The sequence below is a fragment of the Amphiura filiformis genome, chromosome 17, assembly GCF_039555335.1.
Source record: "Amphiura filiformis chromosome 17, Afil_fr2py, whole genome shotgun sequence".
NCBI lineage: Eukaryota > Metazoa > Echinodermata > Ophiuroidea > Amphilepidida > Amphiuridae > Amphiura > Amphiura filiformis.
This window is the reverse complement of record NC_092644.1, coordinates 42,678,127-42,695,220: the sequence shown is the minus strand read 5'-3', so window position 1 is coordinate 42,695,220 and position 17,094 is coordinate 42,678,127. Positions and strand designations below refer to the sequence as shown.

At 35.4% G+C, this 17,094-nt stretch overlaps 2 protein-coding genes across 4 annotated transcripts in view; one reads left to right on the top strand and one right to left on the bottom strand.

Moving 5' to 3' along the window:
* Positions 1-17,094, bottom strand: part of LOC140137821 (uncharacterized) — a 93,633-nt gene that overhangs the window by 7,387 nt on the left and 69,152 nt on the right. The gene's annotated exons all lie outside the window — the stretch shown is intronic.
* Positions 10,576-17,094, top strand: part of LOC140137820 (proton-coupled zinc antiporter SLC30A1-like) — a 38,694-nt gene continuing 32,175 nt past the window's right edge. Inside the window, exon 1 of the mRNA XM_072159608.1 lies at positions 10,576-10,929. The gene's annotated coding sequence lies outside the window, so the exon portion shown is untranslated. The remainder of the gene's footprint in view (positions 10,930-17,094) is intronic.

Sequence of the window (17,094 nt, the reverse complement as noted above, 5' to 3'; positions counted from 1 at the left end):
CGCATGCGCGAGTCGGGAAGTTCAAGCTTGCTGTAGACTCGGTCCCTACACATATATGGCACGTTTGCAACGCCCTAACTCAGGTGTCAATTTGTGGATAAAATAAAATAAAATTAAATATCTTTTTTTCTATATGTCCGTTTTTCCGTCTCCCGGGGAATTGACTTGAAAACACTATGAGGATTACTCAGTTAATTTTTGAGGACAAAAATCATGAAATTGGTGGTGTACGGAATTTTGTTATGGCTAAGTTTTAGGCCAAAAAATATGATTTTTTCGAAATTTTTTGACCGAAAATTCGACCCTTTCTCGCTTATCTGATGAATTTTCAACTTCAGCTGGTCGGAAGTGGTAGATATGACTTTGGTGTTTATATTCCCTGAAGTAATTGTTGTAATTTTGCTTAGTTTTATAAAAAGAAGTGATTTTCTGCATGGAGTTGTTTTGATATTCGGCTTTGTTTACGTTTCAAAACCCAAACTGAATTTCCCGGCTCGCACATGCGCCGTGCGTTTGTTACTAGTTAAGTATATGCCTCTCTGACTTCTAATCTGATTCCTAGTTTCCTCCTACGCTTTCCCGCAGGCGCGGATCCAGGCATGGGCACACCGGGCCCGTGCCCCCCCCTTTTCGAGGGTCCTAATTTTTTATTTTTTTTTTACAATATTATTTTGTTGGAAAAAAAATAAAAACCCTTTGTTTGGCTTTACATTTTTACATGTTTTATGGAAGATATATATCGCAATTTGATCATGATATTACGGCCTCCCATGCCGTGTCGGATCATGCAGGGGCACACCCCCGCGGACCGTGTCCCCTTTCATGGTCCATTAAATGGCTTTAATTCGGCCTTTATTTTTAATTTTTTCCAAATACTGAGGGACGGTGCATCTTCCCTCAGACACCCCGTCCCTCCGCATAAAGTAGTGCCCACTTAGGCTTCTGTTTTGGACCAGTCGCGGGGCAGGTGGAAGGTCACACTGCCCGTGTGCCCCCGCCCCCTTCGCGGCTAAAAAAATGAGGACAGGAGAGAGGAGAAGGGGCGAAAAGCTGCGAAAATGAGAGAAAGAAAAGAAGAGAAATGGAGAAGAAGTGAAAAACAACATTTGCACGTAATTGAGTATAACATATCCATGTTATCTGATTTTTTTAGGCATTGCTTGAAGGCGGGTCCTCTGCCCAAAAGCCTGTGAAATTACTGCGGGCCCGCCGATACGCAGGGCCCGTCACATTTTGTCACCAAAATCTGTATTATTAAGACGACTCAATGCTGACTTCAACATCAATTCGTGCATGCTTTAGTAGGCCTAAGTCCAATAAAGTGTAATATTTAAAATTGTGCAAATTGAGTTAAAGCAATGATAATAGTGTAAAAATATGCACCAAATGACTTAAATGGGACCTTCATTTTGCAAAATTTTCCTGGTAGCCGTTTTCGCTTTTGTTTTGGACATCTGTACACTTTATGTTTTAACATGTTTAAGAAATAATATAACCTAATAATTAGGCCTACAGTAATCATGGTAATAGTAGTGAATAATGGTCTACGAGTAGCTTCAATTGGGCCTTCATTTTCACACATTTTCTAACTTCTCAGACACCCCCTGCGTATGCATAAAGAAGTTGCCATTTTCACTTCTGCTTTGAACACCAGACCCTTTATGTTTAAAGCAATAATTTACACATTATAGTAGCCTACTAGTAATGAAAATGTGTCGATGAATGACTTCAATTTGGCCGTCATTTCACAAATATTCGGCTTTTTCAAAATAATTGAAACTTTACAAAATACACAATTACTTCTGAGGGGGCACCCCCCTCAGACACCCCCTGCATATGCATAAAGATGCTTCGATTTTCATTATTTAAATCAATAGGCCCCTATATTATTGAAAAATAACACTTTGATGTTTTGCAAAGTTCATTCTACAAATTATATACTTTGAAAACGTGCTTGATTTGTTGTTGAGTTATGTATCTCACTACCCGCAAGATGCTGTGAACTACCAAATCGCAACAGTTTGAAATAGTTAATTTACACAATAATAGTGAAAACTTGTCAACAAATGACTTCAATTGGACCGTCATTCAAATCAAAATTTTAGACAATAATAGTGCCAAAAATGGTCCACCAAATGGCTTCAATTAGGTTTTCATTTTGCAAAAGTTTCTCACTTCTGAGGGGGGCACATCTCAGACACCCCCTGAGTATGCATAAGGAAGTTACCCTTTTCGCTTATGCTTTGGACACCCAAATCAAGAGTTAAGTAATATGTTTAAGCATTAATTTACACAATAATAGTGAAAACTTGTCGACAAATTACACGCAAATCGATAGAGAAAAAATTAATTGTGCACATTTCAAATCACATTATTAAGTATTATTGAGTATCGATTCGCGTGTAACACCGTTATATTGACAAACTAAAAAATATTGTCACGTGTTCCTATGTAATAGCATGGTAATATTCGTATTACGCGGACTTGGATGTCGACCTTTTCCCATGATACATCACGATTACATCGCAAACCGCTGGCGGCGCCCTTATTGCGAATACCGAGAATTGGACCTTCATTTCACAAATTTTCACCTTTTTCAAATTAAAAATTTTACCCAATAATAGTGACAAAATGGTCCACCAAATGGCTTCAATTAGGTCTTTATTTTGTAAAAGTTTCTCACTTCGGAGGGGGCACATCCCCCTCAGACACCCTGCCCCTGCGTCGAACGGCGCTGCCGCGCCGATTTTTCTAAGTTTGTGCCCCCCCTTTTCAAAAATCCTGGATCCGCCACTGCTTTCCCATGTCCAGTATCTGTTTTCTTTCTTTTTGAAGAATACTAACTCTAGTTGTGGGGCACAGTGGTAGTAACATGGGGTCCGAGATAGTAACACGGGGCCCTGAGGGGCTGTGCAATAATTATGAGCCCTGGGGGAGGGTAAAATTGGGGGGAGGCAAGCAATTTTTGGCCGAGCCGAGAAGGGGGAGCGATTTTTGGCACACATTCATGGGGCGCCTTTTAAATAAAACGCTCTAAAAGGCTTAGGAAAACAGTACAGAAACGCTTTAATATGCAAATTTTCCTGCTCGCCGCGCTCGCAACATATCTATACCATTTAAGGTTTGAAAATTTGGAACCCAAAAATTTGGCATGTGTAAAGTGGGGGGGGCAAAGATTTTTGGCAGGCCGAGGGGGGGCAAGCGATTTTGGCGGGCCGCTCGTAAATTTTACCCCCGGGGAGCTCATATAGGCCTATATTGCACAGCCCCTGAGTTACTACCGTACTCAGACACCAAGATACTAACTCGGACCCCGAGATACTAACTTGGTCCCAAGTTACTATCCCGAGTTACTATCTCGGGCCCAAGTTACTATCTCGGACCCCGAGTCAGGGGCGGCGGAACGATTTTTAAAATTGGGGGGCAGTCAGGGTGATGTAAAAAATCGAAATAATGGCCGTGAAGCGGCCATCCCAGCAAACACAAAAACGTTTTAAAAACGTTTTAAATAAGTTATAATTTGGCTTTTGGTTTAAGTAAAAACGTTTTAATAACATTAAAATGTCGGGTTATATAAAGGTCATGATAACGTTTTAAACGTTTTGTATGAAAACACACTACAACAATATTTTTAAATGTTTTCAAAAAATGTTATTGTCAACTATTTTTGCAAACATTTTTGCCAAATATTGTGTCAATACTTAAATAACATTATGTTAAAATATTTGAACCCAGCAAACACAGAAATGTTCTTAAAATGTTTTTTCAAAACCTTTTAATAACATTTAAATGTCGGGTTATATAAAGGTCATGAAAACGTTTTTAAAACGTTATTGAAAATATTTTGGGCAAACATTTTCGCAAAATATTTTTTCAACTCCCAAAATAACATTCTGTTTAGAATGTTTTGTATCAAGTTTTCAAGAATGTTTTTGGAATGTTATTAAAACGTTTTTATACCCTTTATATAACCCGACATTTAAACGTTTTCTGTAAAACATTTTGTTTGCTGAACAGTAGATTATCAAAAAATGTTTTTTAAGCTTATGAAAACGTTTTATACTCTTAATATACCCTTTATATAACCCGACATTTAAACGTTTTCTGACAACCTTTTATAACCTTTTGCGAATGATGTCGAAAACGTTTTGTGTTTGCTGGGATCATGCGTCGCGCTTGCGCGATGCAGGGGCTGTCTGAGGGGATGTGCCACCCTCAGAAGTGAGAAAGCTTTGCAAACTGAAGGCCCAGTTGAAGCCATTTGGTGGACCATTATGGCACTATTATTGTGTACAATTTTAGTTTGAAAAATCCGAAAATGGGTTAAATGAAGGCCCAAATTGAAGCCATTCGTGGAAAGTTTTCACTATGATTGTATAAATTATTGCTTTTAGTGTTGGGTGTCCAAAGCAGAAGCGAAAAGGGACATTTGTTTATCTATAGGCCTACACACTTAACACAGGGGAGTTGAAACATTTTGCAAAATGAAGGTCCAATTGAAGTCATTTCATGCATCATTTTTATACTTTCTTTAAGCATATTAAGGGTCTAGAATAGAGATTTGATTATTTATGTTCACCCAGACATGTGACACACAGCACATTATGGGTTAAAAGTGAGGGGGGCCTTATAGTTATAGGCTACTATCTCGGACCCCTGAGTTACTATCTCGGACCCCGAGTTAGGCCTACTATCTTGGACCCCGACTATCTTGGACCCCGGGTTACTAACTCGGACCTCAAGTTACTATCTCGGACCCCGAGTTACTATCATGGACCCCGAGTTACTATCTCGAACCCCAAGTTACTATATTGGAACCCCGAGATAGTTTTTTTTTTCATGTCACTTTGGGGGCTCCGTAGATATGATGCAATTAATGTTTGTTAAAATTTCTCAATGGCATTGAGAAACAGTCAATGGAGACATGAAATGAAGGACAAAAGACAAACATAATATAGCCTACGTCCTTGGGAAGCACCATTCCATGCAAATCACATTATATTTACTAAATAAATAAAATAAAAATAAATAAAATGAGCTAACTGAAACATGCTCATCTCTTTATTAACCCAATATGCTTGTACACCCATAGAATTAATCAGTTGGGTAAATAAAAAAACCCTTTAAAAGGGAGTGCTCAGGCATGATTGGAGCACATCCATGGTTGTGCAATGTAAGTCAGTGGTTGTGAATATTAAGGTTATTAATTATTTTAAATTGTTGTGATTTGGTAGTTCACAGCATCTTACGAATGGTAGTGAGCTTTAAAAAAAACTGTATTGCTCAATTCATAGCGAGTGTGTAGAAGAATTAAAATATCACAGATATACTTTTATAGGTGCTGCGCTGCGGTTCTTGAGTTACGTTGGCCTTAATTTCATAGTGACTTTTGACCTTTGCATTCTTTTTGACCTAATTATTCACACCCATGAAAAACAGAATAAACATCTGTCAATCAAAAAGTTTCATCAGCAAGTACAGTATCTAATTGGTAGATTACTTTCAGGTTACTTTCTGATTGACAGATTGTGAAGGGCACTGCATTAGCACCATAATCTCATGATGAGTTCACACTTGTATCTGCAGCTGTGTGGTTACTATTAATTATGCATTAGTTTTTAAACAGGACAATAGATGGCAGTAAACAGATTTTAATGTACTTCCACATGAATAGGCCGGACGGAATGTACCTTTAAGCAAGTTTGCAAAGTATATGATTTGCAGAATGAACTTTTGCAAAACATCAAGGTGTTATTTTTCAATAATATATTGATCTAGATAATGAAAATCGATTTTAGGTTGCTTCGACCAACAATACCTCGTCTACCCTTAAAGGTTCTGTTTCTTATTTTAATTAGGCCTATGTGCGAGAACTTCAGCGAAAGTCATGTGTCGACGGCAGACAAGTTGCCCCATCCGCTCAAAATACCGGGACCAATTTGACCGGGACCACAAGTTGTAATGGGCATTTTCCTTTGGCCCGGGCAGGCGGCGGATGACATGATCGAGCCGGCAACTCGTGAAACCGCCCGGCCGTATGGCATTTTCAATATACTCGGTTAGGTTTTTGGGGTTCATTATCGAACCCCAACGGTTTTAGCTTGTATTTATATTATTTATCAACATAGGCCTATTTGTTTGTGATATTTCAAGCGTTTTAAAATTTCAAAATAATCCCATTCAATTACACGGTTGACGATGAAAATTTACTGAATTTAGGGAATGCACGTCATACACCACCTGGGCCCGGGTTGAGGCTATGAGTATCATAATTTTAAATCATAGTAACCTTTAAGGGTAGACTAGGTATTGTTGGTCGAAGCAACCAAAAAAAAAAAATCGATTTTCATTATCTAAATCAATATATTATTGAAAAATAACACTTTGATGATTTGCAAAAGTTCTTTCTACAAATCATATACTTTGAAAACATGCTTGATTTATTGTTGTTAAGAGTTATGTACGTTTTACAAAAGTGTTGTTGTTTCAACCCTCTTTACAACATAACTCAAGAACCACAAGACCTACAAAAGTATATCTGTGATATTTGAATTCTTCTACACGCTCGCTATGAAATGATGAATGTAATTTTTGCCAAAGCGTACTACCATTCGCAAGATGATGTGAACTACCAAATCACAAACAGTTTAACATAGTTGCTAACCTTAAAGCGCATCTTTTCTTACACTTTGCAACTTGAAAGCATTGTGAAGAAATGATCTTAATTGTATGTACTCGTATGTAGGAAAACAAAGCATTATCATAACCTTGAATGATAGTAAATCAAAAGGTAATGTTAGAAAACAATGATTTAGAAAACAATTAAAATAATACGTGCGAATACAATGAATTAGAAAACAATTAAAATAATGCGTGTGAATACAATGAATTAGAAAACAATTAAAATAATACGTGTGAATACAATGAATTATATTAAGATAATTATTTTCTAATTCATTGTTTTCTAATTTCAAATACATTATCTTTTGATTTTCTATCATTCAAGATATTATTCTTCTATAATAGAAGAATAAACATGGTAACAACAGTCTGATATGATATTAATGAGTAGTTAAACTACAACTAAAGCGAATCCTATTAATATTTAAATCAATACATCCACTCTCCAGGCGCTACACCATAAATCTATTCATGTTGTTGCCAATTTTTTGTTTTGGTTCGCGCCATTTTGACAGGCCATATCTCAAGAACCGAATGTAATCTACAGGGCATGAGCTTTAACATATTATTTAAATAGAAAAAAATCTAAATTTGTGCATATTTAGCCAATAGGGCCACGCCACGGTCACCTAAAGCCATCTTGCAATCTTGCAGATAATTCTGATGTATGAAATAAGACCTTCAAACTTTCAGATATGAAGAGATCCAGATGCAGGCAGCCGTTTCTGTTTTTTAAATATAGGCCTAAGTTGTATCAAGAGTCATTTCTCGTGGATTTTTTGACTGAAAATTACGATTGTAACGTTTCAGAGTAACAAATTTTCGTATCAGATTCTTTTATGCTTGTTTATTATATTTTGTATTCAGGACTAAAATAATATTAATATTATTATATTTAGGGGGGTCTTTTCATAGGCTATTAGCTTTTTTGTATGTGTAATTGAATAAAAAATCAAAAACATTATTGTTTTCTTTTGTTTCCTTCATTTGTGCTTTGTCTTGCATCGAAAGGGCCAATATCAACACCTTGTTTGTAAGAAGTATTGTGTGGGGAAAGATGATTCTTGCATTTTCGGCACATGTTTTGACAATCGAGTCACAAAAATCAAAGACTTGGAACAAGTCTAAGCATTCAAAATATTGAGTATATGCCAAAATTTTGCTATAATTTTCACTTTTTTGTGTTTCTTTAATTAAATGATTGGTTATCAGAATGAAACATGTCTTTTCCAAACATTAGACTGCATAAACTGAAATTAGTCTTGGTACAAGTCTTTGGGCTTGATTGGCACAGCATACGAAAAACACCTTAAAAACACATGTTTTTGGCCCTTATTTTCAAAAATTGACCAAATATTAAAATTTGACTTTTATTGCCAGTTAGGACTAACTAAAGGATTAGGATTTAGCTATGTTTCATTGGGCAATACAGGATAATATTCTTTTAATCCCCAAAATTTAGTTCTGTATTTTTCTGAAATAGGGAGTAGGCCTACACGATTTCTGATAGGCTACCGTTGTCAGCGGCTTCACAAAACAATACTGTGAGTGACAAAATATCATGGACACCAGCGATATCATCACGATTTTGAACATAGTAAAAAATTATCTCTAAATTATGTGAGTAATGCAAACGTACACAAACACAACTAGGCCTATTTATCTGTTCATTTTAATGTCGCACATAATAGATAAGCCATACTGCGGCAATTCTCATTTATGTTAACGTGCAGTTGATTCTATAATATCCAAAATATCTAAAATATCCAAATTATCCTAATTAGCCATAATTATATCCAAATTATCTAAAATTTCCAAATTATCCTAATTTCCAAATTATCTAAAATATCCAAATATCTGAAATATCCAAATTATCCTAATTAGCCATAATAATATCCAAATTACGGTATCTAAAATATCCAATTATCTGAAATATCCAAACTATCCTAAATGAGAAATAATAATAATATATCCAAAATTTCTAAAATATCCAAATTATCCTAATTAGCCATAATAATATCCAAAATATCTAAAATGTCCAAATTAGCCTAATTAGCCATAATAATAATATGAAAATCTAAAATATCCAAATTATCCTAAATAGCCCTAATAATATCCAAATTATCTAAAATATCCAAATTATCCTAATTAGTCATAATAATATGAAGACTATCTAAAATATCCAAATTATCCTAAATAGCCCTAATAATATCCAAATTATCTAAAATATCCAAATATTCAAATTATCCTAATTAGCCATAATTATATGAAGACTATCTAAAATATCCAAATTATCCTAAATAGCCCTAATAATATCCAAATTATCTAAAATATCCAAATATCTGAAATATCCAAATTATCCTAATTAGCCCTAATAATATCAAAATTATCCAAAATATCTGAAATATCGCACATTAATAGATACCGGTAAGCCATACTGCGGCAATTCTCATTTATGTTAACGTGCAGTTGATTCTATAATATCCAAAATATCTAAAATATCCAAATTATCCTAATTAGCCATAATTATATCCAAATTATCTAAAATTTCCAAATTATCCTAATTTCCAAATTATCTAAAATATCCAAATATCTGAAATATCCAAATTATCCTAATTAGCCATAATAATATCCAAATTACGGTATCTAAAATATCCAATTATCTGAAATATCCAAACTATCCTAAATGAGAAATAATAATAATATATCCAAAATTTCTAAAATATCCAAATTATCCTAATTAGCCATAATAATATCCAAAATATCTAAAATTTCCAAATTAGCCTAATTAGCCATAATAATAATATGAAAATCTAAAATATCCAAATTATCCTAAATAGCCCTAATAATATCCAAATTATCTAAAATATCCAAATATTCAAATTATCCTAATTAGCCATAATAATATGAAGACTATCTAAAATATCCAAATTATCCTAAATAGCCCTAATAATATCCAAATTATCTAAAATATCCAAATATCTGAAATATCCAAATTATCCTAATTAGCCCTAATAATATCAAAATTATCCAAAATATCCAAATATCTGAAATATCCAAATTATCCTAATTAGCCATAATAATAGGCCCTATTCAAAATATCAAAATTATCCTAATTAGCCATAATAATATCCAAATTATCTAAAATAGGCCTATCCATTATTAGCCCTAATAATATCAAAATTATCCAAAATATCCAAATATCTGAAATATCCCAATTATCCTAATTAGCCATAATGATATCCAATATATCCAATTTATCCTAATTAGCCATAATAATATCCAAATTATCTAAAATATCCAAATTATCCTAATTAGCCATAATAATATGAAAAATATCTAAAATATCCAAATTATCCTAATTAGCCATAATAATATCCAAAATATCCAAATTATCCTAATTAGCATAATAATAATAGGCCCTATTCAAAATATCAAAATTATCCTTATTAGCCATAATAATATCCAAATTATCTAAAATAGGCCTATCCAAATATCTGAAATATATAATATCCATGGTATCCTTGATAATATCCAAATTATATAAAATATCCAAGTATCTAAAATAGCAGTAGGTGCAACCACAGATCCTGGAAAGGGATCTGTGGTGCAACTATAATCCAAATTATCCATATCCTTTAATAATATAATAATATCTTAATAGCTTTAATAGCTGAAATTGGATATTTGTCAGGAGCTATTCCAGCCCAATAAAGTGCAATGCCTGGCCTTGATTTCCAAGTGATTACCCTAGACGGCGCTGGCCTTAAAGTGACCCGCTTGCCTGTCGCATTGTTCAACACGTAAACAGACGTGACCGCTGGTACAAAGCAGGGTCATACTATTTCATAACGAGACTACGGTGTTTGTCCTCCGAATCAATAGGAATTGGTATTGGTAGGCCTATATCAGCTGACTGAGCTGAGTGTGTTGAGCTAGTGGTATCAGTGGTAGTGAGTTTATGCACAGGATCGCTGTTGCTGAGCCGTCACGCTGCACAGATATCGACAGAACGAACTTCATCTTCTCTTCATCTTCTTCCAAATTAATGTCATCAACTACCATGAAGCTCCATGACTACTCAATTTCATAGATGAAGGCTCAGACAGACCGTCTATCTCACTTCCCTGGACAGTCACAGTGTGTGTGGCGTGCTATATTATCTAGTCTATTCTGCTGGTGATGGTGCTTTGGCGTCTGCTTCGGATTTCATAAGATTCTATTCCCGGTTTCTATGATTGTGATATGGTAAGCGACTAGTGTGTGTAAATTCGGCGAGGGTGACAATTTTGTCATCCTTGTCTGCTTACAAACACAACAGAGAGGTAGACAAAAGACCTGTCATTCTAGGCTGTCAAACCAGGGTCAAACTGTTCCGGCATTTTATCCAAAAGTAGGCTATACATAGGCACGGTGTATAGGACTGGCAAGCGAGTCTAGCAATGTCTAGGCCTGCCAGACATGGACATTGTCGGAAGGACAAACCATTCAAACCTATTAAGGAACGACCTTTATATAAAATTGTAATCCTCTTTCGCCGTCTGTGATGCCTGGATGCCCGGGGGGGGTACTCAAGTTTGGTTTTGGTAGGGACGTGCCGCTGAGATTTTGGAAGTAGACCCATAAATATACCAATTTTTCAAGAAATTTGGACCCATTGATATACCGAAAGTCAAAATTCTCGGCCGAATTTACCCAAAACTGTCTTAGTTTTTACAAATTTTGGGAAAATTTTGGGAAAATTTTGAAAATTTTGGCTAGATTAAGGAAAAATTGGGCTGTTTTCGAAAAAATTGAGAAAATTTTGAAAAAGGACCCATTCATATACCAAAATAGGCTTTGAAAAAGGGGTCATTGATATACCAGAAGGCTGAAAATGCTACCCATGTTTTGCACGCCCCCGTATGGTCATTTATTGAGTACCCCCCCGGCCTGGATGTTTATCTCTGTTTAGGAACCGTTCACAAACACTTGTTAGGGGGTGGGGGCTGATGCATAAAGGGGGCCCTTAAAAATTTTGACCCTAAGGGGGTGGGCCTGAAAAAAATGACCACAAATTTTCCTGGGAAAATTTAGTTTATATGCTTTTCTATGTATGGGGTTAACCAATAATTTTCATGTCAAAAAATGGGGTGGGGGGGGTGGGCTGGAATTTTTGAGATCTCAAAAGGTGGGGGGGGGGGGGCTGAAAAGTGTTTGTGAACGGTCCCTAATATTTCAATTAATTTTTATAATTCTGTGGAGAAATTACTATAAATCAAATTAGCCAATTTATATATTGCCTATTTGTTGTATGTGGGGGTGTATGTGTGTGTGTAAAAATGCTCCCATCAGTTTTGATCCAAATCTCGCCATTCATACAGTTCAACTTACCGTACTTTTCCTAACCAGACAGTCCATGCCAAAATTGTTACTACACCTTTACATTTCATCGAATCTCTTTTTGATGTCTGTCATTTTGAACATCACACTTGAAAGATGTATGCTATGTAGAAGCTTTATGTTGCAATTTCATAATTTGCATATTATTCAGGGGCGGATCCAGGAATTTTCAATAGAGGGGGCGCCGAGCCACCACCGCTGCTGCTGCGGCTCGGCGCCCACACAAAGTCAGCGCCGCTCTGCAAAATACACAGAGTCAGGCGCCGATCTGCAAAAAATAGAGGGGGCGCGCGCCGGGTGCGCCCCCCTCTAAATCCGCCACTGTTATTAGCATATTTGCAAGAAAAAACATGAAAATCAATAAATACCTATATTTTTCACAATTTCAATATTTTATTAGAAATTAAGCATGTAGGCCGTTTGTTATGACTTGATGAATGAAGCTGTTAAAACAGATTTTGATATTTTTGCTTATTTTTCCTTTTTTGCCCCAAAATGTGTAAAAATCAAAAATTTTTGGATGACCTATATTTTCTTTGAATATTTATCAAATTTCTTAATTTAGGTATAATACAGTGAATACAGTGCAGAAAAAGATGTCAAAAAATCTGTTAAACAGATTTCCAATAAATTTTCCATTTTGGGTTAAATACTCAATTTTCATGCGCGGGATATTTGAAACATAAAATGAAAACATGTCCATTGCACTTTTTCCTCGAGATGTACTATAATATCAAGGTTACGGATATATTATAATCCCTTCTTATCTTCACTGATCCATCAGATACCTATTGTTATGAATGATCAATGAAAAGGTTCAGAACTGGGCTACTAATGGTCTGTCAAGTATCTATAGTTATTTTCATGACTGTGTCAACTCAAAAATCATGCACGGTCGAATGTAGGAAAAGTATGATCAGTTGAGCTGTACGGGAGACAGAGAAAAATACCAGGAATCTGTACATTCGGTTGAAATTGCAGGTCAGATTTCAAATTTTAAACCTTGACCAATAGGCCTGAAACGAGAATGTTATAACTACATTTGGTTCAAATCGGACGTCAAAGGTCATGGATCAAATTTTAAACTTTGTCTGATTGGGCTTAAATTGGTGAGTGGAATGGAATGCATAGGTCAAAGGCCTGAGATCAGATTTTACGCTAAAACAAAGGGCCGGCTGTTACTGAGTAAATAAAGCAGCTACAATGCCCAGCTTGAGTCTACTGATAGCACTTGAGAATTATACTTAAACATATGTATATGAGCCCATAAGTCCAATATAATGTTAAAACAAAAGGCCAGCCATTTCTCATCAAATAAAGCATCTTCAGGGCTCAGAGTATGTACACAGATTGCACCTGAGAATTATATTGTTATATAAATATATGAACCCCATGCCCCCATGTGTCACATAATATGGGCCCTAGGGCCCCAAACGGTAAAACATAGGGCCCGCCATTACTCAGTAAATAAAGCAGCTACAGCGGCTTGCTTGAGTCTACTGATAGCACTTGAGAATTATACTTCAACATGTACATGAGCCTCAGCCTCATACGTCAAGTATTATGGGCCCCCAGGGCCCTAAATGTTAAAACAAGGGGCCGGCCGTTTCTCATCAAATAAAGCAGCTTCAGGGCGAGTTTGTACACAGATTGCACCCCGGGATTGCACCCGAGAATTAAATTGTTAACACCCAAACACCCACCAACCCCACCCCACCCCACCCATACACGTAGGACTAAACAGACAGATCCAGGGAGAAAAGTGTATTATAATATAGATGATGATAATTGGAAATACCAGTGTGAAGCGTTAAGACTGTTTCAATTCAATTTATTTATTTCCATATACATATAAAAGCGAAAGAAGCAAAGAATGTATTAAAATTATGTTCCCCACTGGAGGTGATCAGATACTAGTCAGGGAGAGAGAGCTCTGGGAAGGCTGTCTGCTGGAATTAATAAGCCCAATCGGCATTGGAAGTTTGCAATGCATTGTGGGACAGTTTTTGCAGTTTTAGGACACTTTGTCCTTTGACCTATCGGGAAAATTGCTGTAATTATTAATAATTTATTTATTATTGTCATAATGTTATCATTAAAAATATTTAAATAATTAATTCATTTAATAATAATGTTTTTAAGTTTGTTTTATTCTAGTAACAAGTTTTAAATTATATTTTGTACGCACAAAACCCGAATTTTCCAGATAGGTCAAAGGGCAAAGTGTCCTAAAAAAACCGGAAGTTACAATAGCGATTTGGCTTATTCCTCAATCGACAATTTTTATACTGGCAGACGTGGTTTCAATTATTCTATCACATATCCAAAATCGACCAAAATCCTCCCTGGGCAAAAAAATTTACAGGCATTTGAAAATCATTATTTTACAGTAAAAATACACAAATCACGAACGTTTCCGACTGTTAAGCCGCATTTACATAAACATGGTTAACGCGCGTCCACGCTTACTGTTTTGTATTTGCGTTCACAAGCAACAAGTGAGCGTGTTGGCGTTGCAGACTGCGTAAACCAGAGTGTCACATCACACAACACACGAAGTCGGTGTCTAATTGATCGTCGCTCGGATGACATAAGTGGCCTATCACACAAATGGGCATTTTGAGATAGGCTTAATCGCGTTTGAAGTTTTTGCAACTTTTACCCGTTTGTCATACCTGAATTAAAATCCCCATGAATACATATGAAAAAATAGATATTTAAGTAATACATTTAATGTATAAAATATATTGATGTCATTCACAAATTAATTGTAATTAGGCCTAGTCATTAATCTTAGGCCTATACGTCATTATATATAGGTCTACTAAAGGTATAGGTAATTAGTATAGGCCATCTAAACGTCTAATCAATTTTATATAGGTCTATAAATAAGCCCATAGGCCTTAACACTTACGGCCTAAATAAATACAAACTTATCAGAACTGTCGACAAGAATGTATAATTATTGTTTTCTACGGAAAAAGTATAGGACTTTGTTATGAAAAAGATATTATAGGCCTACATGGTATAGGTCAAACTCATCGGTATATCAGACATTACAAGAAGCCTGCAACGGAAATTAATAGTTATCTAGACATACGGTATCTCCGTGGATTGGCTTTCTCGCATATCCCCTCTTATTTGCATTCCGTTTTTAACCAGTTGGTTCGATAATCATTTAGTTTAATTCCTAATAAGTCTAAAACCGTTTGGTCTAATAACCTTTTGGTCTCACAATCAATTGGTCTAATAATCCATTTGGTCTACAAACCATGTGGTCTACAAACCATTTGGTCCGACAAGCATTTAGTCTGCTAACAGTAACAGATTGGACTATAGGCCTACTGACTGGTTGGTCTATAGCAAAATAATTGCATATAAATAGGCTTAGGCCTAAAGCCTATTTACCGTATTGGTCCGAGTATAGTCCCACCCGTTTTTTATGTGAAAATTTTTCACAATTGGGGGTGGGATTATACTCAATTTCAAAAAAAAAAAAAAAAAAAAATTTTTTAATTTTTTTTTTTAAGTTTATTTTTTCTGGTTTTGGAGTGTCCCTGGACCTAGACCTAGATGCTAGGATCATTCATGGTTGACCTAAAAAAAAAAAAATAAATAAAAAAATTTCAAGATATTTTGTATTTTTAATATGAAAATTGATACTTTGTTTTCATGTCATACTCTATTAATGATTTCAAAATGCATTCAAATTCAATGCATTTTGAAATCATTAATAGAGTATGACATGAATACAAATTATCAATTTTCATATTAAAAAATACAAAATATTTTTTTTTTTTTTACAATTTCTGAAATTTTTTGAAAAAATGGGGGTGGGATTATAATCGAACGTGGGACTATACTCGGACGAATACGGTATATGCAATTATTTTGCTAATGCAGTAGATTTATCGTGTTTTTATTGTCCTAATGTATAATATAGCTGACGGCCAATTAGTATAGGACTATAGGCATACGTCATTGTATATTTGCATGCACACGCTTATACACATGTGATATCGCGTTTTTTGATAAATATTAGGCCTATATGCCTACCATAATCCATGATTATACTATAGGCCTAAATGTTGATCTGTTGATTAAAATAATTGTTGCCAATATTATCCGATATCAGGTTAATAGGTCCTTATGGAAATGTAATGTTATTTTGTTTTCGGGAAGAAATGTAGGCAAGAGTTATTAAACGTGAACGTATACATAGCCTATTAGCCCCTTAAATATTAATTTGATTGAAATGTAGACCCTATACATTGTATTGCTCCATGAAATTGCATAGGCGTAGATCCCCCAATATTTTGGATGGTCCATACAATCACCCCCCCATGTTCACGCCTGAATATGGGTTTCTGATAAAATTAACTTCATATCTGCCAATTTTAGCCCCAAAAGTGCACATTTTCGCGCGCTTCACGCGCATTTATTCCACTTTTGCACCATATTTCATCAGTTTAGCTTCAAAATAGCAACATTTGTACCATACACTTATTCTGTCACCAAAAGGTGTTGGATTCACTATACTTCAAGAATTTTTCAAATCTAACCCGGCCCCCCCCCCCCCCCTCAATGTTAAAATCTTGCTCAAATATTATTTTATTTCTAAACGAAAGTTTAACCTATTATAGCTTTAATAGATTTATTTGTACAAGGACAAATTTGTAGTAGGATTGAAGTAAAAAACGTCATTTAGATTTTTATGATTGACAAATCCAGTTTCTACTCTACTTCTCCTAGACTTTCACAATCTTGGCACTTCATGCTTCACGAGGTGGTCAATCGGGACACGATCCACTTAAAAGAACAAAACATCATGGAAGGTTTTATGATCACATAGGCCTAGCCTAATTAAAAGAGGGGCCCTACCCGGGGGCCTACCTCTCAGAACAGCAAAATAACCATGATAACTAAGCCCGGGTAACTAAGCCCTTGTCTTTTTTCCAGACATTTGCCTATATTGTATACGCTAAACAGCCCTAAGTTTATTTGTATTTGCATTAATTGTGTTATCATTTA